The sequence below is a fragment of the Solea senegalensis genome, unplaced genomic scaffold (genome assembly GCF_019176455.1).
Source record: "Solea senegalensis isolate Sse05_10M unplaced genomic scaffold, IFAPA_SoseM_1 scf7180000017357, whole genome shotgun sequence".
Classification (NCBI taxonomy): Eukaryota; Metazoa; Chordata; class Actinopteri; order Pleuronectiformes; family Soleidae; genus Solea; species Solea senegalensis.
This window is the reverse complement of record NW_025322359.1, coordinates 1-3,774: the sequence shown is the minus strand read 5'-3', so window position 1 is coordinate 3,774 and position 3,774 is coordinate 1. Positions and strand designations below refer to the sequence as shown.

Below are 3,774 nucleotides of genomic sequence, written 5' to 3'. Positions count from 1 at the left end.
ATTTTTGGGGGGAGGTCAGGAGCAGAGTGGCGCAGCGGAAGCGTGCTGGGCCCATAACCCAGAGGTCGATGGATCGAAACCATCCTCTGCTAAGGCAGTGCTATGTGTGTTCTATGCATGGTTGGCGGTAAATGCCGACACTGGGGAAGAAGCAAGGTGTGGCCATTTAGTGAAACCTCATGTCTGCAGTCCATAGACTTAATACAATTGATGGTGGTCAAACCTTACTGAGCTTTTCTGAATTTCTCCTTTGTCTTTATGACTGTTGGGCAAACAGCAGAGTGAACCCTTCTTTAGCTTAGACATTCTTCTTCCTGTGCACGTCAGTGGTCTGCCTTTTCAGTGGCGCATCTTACCTGACAACGTCATACTGATTTGCGATATCTTGGAAAAACAAAACCGAAAAAGAGCCTTCCTCTACAGGTAGTGTGGCCGAGGGGTCCAAGGCGCTGGATTTAGGCTCCAGTCTCTTCGGAGGCGTGGGTTCAAATCCCACCACTGCCTTCAGACCACAGTCATTTCACTGGTTTTCTGTCAGAGGCACAGTTTGTGTCCCATAACACCTTTAATGGTTGAACACTAAAGGAGTAATGTAAAATGTTGTGTGGCTGAGGGTTTCAAAGACATGGCTTACTGTAAAAGTCCTTGTCATTGGTTACTTGGGTTACATCCTTAAAGTTGAACACGAGTCATAGTCATCCATGGCACAGAAAAGTCTCTGTACTTTGTTAGCCAACTCAGTTCTACTGCCACCAGTGTGAAGTTTGCCAGGAGACACCAGGCATTGTCAACTTTGGCTTAGCAATTTTGGGAATCGTGTGTGTAAAGATATTTAATTATGCTGCTGGTGGTGGTGCACCGGCAAAGATTGTTACCTCACAGCATAAAGCTGCCCTGATTTGAATGATTCCAATTCAGACACACTCTGTGAAAGGACTTCATCTTTTTGCAGAAGGTTTTGGGGGTGAATTTTTGTGTGAAGAAACTTCGGGGTTGTGGTTTTTGTATAAAGATGATGTTAATGGCCAGTATGGGGGTCGAACCCATGACCTTGGCGTTATTAGCACCATGCTCTGACCATCTGAGCTAACCGGCCCTCGTTCGGCATTATAACAAGGTTTTGAGTCGATTTCCTATTGGGTTTCACAAAATAAACATCGTTAAGTAGGCTGCTGGTGGTGGTGCACTGGCAAACATTGTTACCTCACATCAAAAAGCACCCCTGATTTGTGATGATTCCAATCGAGTCATACTCTGTGATTGGATGTACTATTTTTGCAGAAGGTTTGGAGAGTGGATTTTGTGTGAAGAAGCTTTGGGGTTGTCCCGCTTTGCATTGTTGGAATCTGCACACATAAATCAATGTGTACACATCATCCTCAAGCTGGGCGTGTTTCGACTTTGGCAAACTGGTCCCTGGTAGACTTACCTAAGAAGAGTTTGCCCATCTGTTGTTCTCATTTTTTGGGGGGAGGTCAGGAGCAGAGTGGCGCAGCGGAAGCGTGCTGGCCCATAACCCAGAGGTCGATGGATCGAAACCATCCTCTGCTAAGGCAGTGCTATGTGTGTTCTATGCATGGTTGGTGGTAAATGCCGACACTGGGGTAGAAGCAAGGTGTGGCCATTTAGTGAAACCTCATGTCTGCAGTCCATAGACTTAATACAATTGATGGTGGTCTAACCTTGCTGTGCTTTTCTGAATTTCTCCTTTGTCTTTATGACTGTTGGGCAAACAGCAGAGTGAACCCTTCTTTAGCTTAGACATTCTTCTACCTGTGCACGTCAGTGGTCTGCCTTTTCAGTGGCGCATCTTACCTGACAACGTCATACTGATTTGCGATATCTTGGAAAAACAAAACCGAAAAAGAGCCTTCCTCTACAGGTAGTGTGGCCGAGGAGTCCAAGGCGCTGGATTTAGGCTCCAGTCTCTTCGGAGGCGTGGGTTCAAATCCCACCACTGCCATCAGACAACAGTCATTTCAGTGGTTTTCTGTCAGAGGCACAGTTTGTGTCCCATAACACCTTTAAAGGTTGAACACTAAAGAAGTAATGTAAAATCTTGTGTGACTGAGGGTTTCAAAGACATGGCTTACTGTAAAAGTCCTTGTCATTGGTTACTTGGATTACATCCTTAAAGTTGAACACGAGTCATAGTCATCCATGGCACAGAAAAGTCTCTGTACTTTGTTAGCCAACTCAGTTCAACCGCCACCAGTGTGAAGTTTGCCAGGAGACACCAGGTTTTGTCTTTGTGTAAAGATATTTAATTATGCTGCTGGTGGTGGTGCACCGGCAAATATTGTTACCTCACAGCATGAAGCTGCCCTGATTTGAATGATTCCAATTCAGACACACTCCGTGAAAGGACTTCATCTTTTTGCAGAAGGTTTTGGGGGTGAATTTTTGTGTGAAGAAACTTCGGGGTTGTGGTTTTTGTATAAAGATGATGTCAATGGCCAGTATGGGGGTCGAACCCATGACCTTGGCGTTATTAGCACCACGCTCTGACCATCTGAGCTAACCGGCCCTCGTTCGGCATTATAACAAGGTTTTGAGTCGATTTCCTATTGGGTTTCACAAAATAAACATCGTTAAGTAGGCTGCTGGTGGTGGTGCACTGGCAAACATTGTTACCTCACATCAAAAAGCACCCCTGATTTGTGATGATTCCAATTGAGTCATACTCTGTGACTGGATGTACTATTTTTGCAGAAGGTTTGGAGAGTGGATTTTGTGTGAAGAAGCTTTGGGGTTGTCCCGCTTTGCATTGTTGGAATCTGCACACATAAATCAATATGTACACATCATCCTCAAGCTGGGCGTGTTTCGACTTTGGCAAACTGGTCCCTGGTAGACTTACCTAAGAAGAGTTTGCCCATCTGTTGTTCTCATTTTTTGGGGGGAGGTCAGGAGCAGAGTGGCGCAGCGGAAGCGTGCTGGCCCATAACCCAGAGGTCGATGGATCGAAACCATCCTCTGCTAAGGCAGTGCTATGTGTGTTCTATGCATGGTTGGCGGTAAATGCCGACACTGGGGTAGAAGCAAGGTGTGGCCATTTAGTGAAACCTCATGTCTGCAGTCCATAGACTTAATACAATTGATGGTGGTCTAACCTTGCTGTGCTTTTCTGAATTTCTCCTTTGTCTTTATGACTGTTGGGCAAACAGCAGAGTGAACCCTTCTTTAGCTTAGACATTCTTCTACCTGTGCACGTCAGTGGTCTGCCTTTTCAGTGGCGCATCTTACCTGACAACGTCATACTGATTTGCGATATCTTGGAAAAACAAAACCGAAAAAAAGCCTTCCTCTACAGGTAGTGTGGCCGAGGGGTCCAAGGCGCTGGATTTAGGCTCCAGTCTCTTCGGAGGTGTGGGTTCAAATCAGACAACAGTCATTTCAGTCGTTTTCTGTCAGAGGCACAGTTTGTGTCCCGTAACACCTTTAATTGTTGAACACTAAAGGAGTAATGTTAAATGTTGTGTGGCTGAGGGTTTCAAAGACATGGCTTACTGTAAAAGTCCTTGTCATTGGTTACTTGGATAACATCCTAAAAGTTGAACACTCGTCATAGTCATCCATGGCACAGAAAAGTCTCTGTACTTTGTTAGCCAACTCAGTTCAACCGCCACCAGTGTGAAGTTTGCCAGGAGACACCAGGTTTTGTCTTTGTGTAAAGATATTTAATTATGCTGCTGGTGGTGGTGCACCGGCAAAGATTGTTACCTCACAGCATGAAGCTGCCCTGATTTGAATGATTCCAATTCAGACACACTC

The 3,774-nt window shown here is 45.4% G+C and overlaps 5 non-coding genes across 5 annotated transcripts; 3 read left to right on the top strand and 2 right to left on the bottom strand.

Moving 5' to 3' along the window:
• Positions 1-20: 20 nt before the first annotated feature.
• trnam-cau lies at positions 21-92 on the top strand. The gene has a single exon. It is a non-coding gene; the product is annotated as a tRNA-Met (tRNA).
• A 330-nt stretch (positions 93-422) lies between these two features.
• Positions 423-504, top strand: trnal-uag. The gene has a single exon. It is a non-coding gene; the product is annotated as a tRNA-Leu (tRNA).
• Positions 505-1,022: 518 nt separating this feature from the next.
• On the bottom strand, positions 1,023-1,096 carry trnai-aau. The gene has a single exon. It is a non-coding gene; the product is annotated as a tRNA-Ile (tRNA).
• A 785-nt stretch (positions 1,097-1,881) lies between these two features.
• Positions 1,882-1,963, top strand: trnal-uag. The gene has a single exon. It is a non-coding gene; the product is annotated as a tRNA-Leu (tRNA).
• Positions 1,964-2,453: 490 nt separating this feature from the next.
• trnai-aau lies at positions 2,454-2,527 on the bottom strand. The gene has a single exon. It is a non-coding gene; the product is annotated as a tRNA-Ile (tRNA).
• Between the last annotated feature and the right edge of the window lie 1,247 nt (positions 2,528-3,774).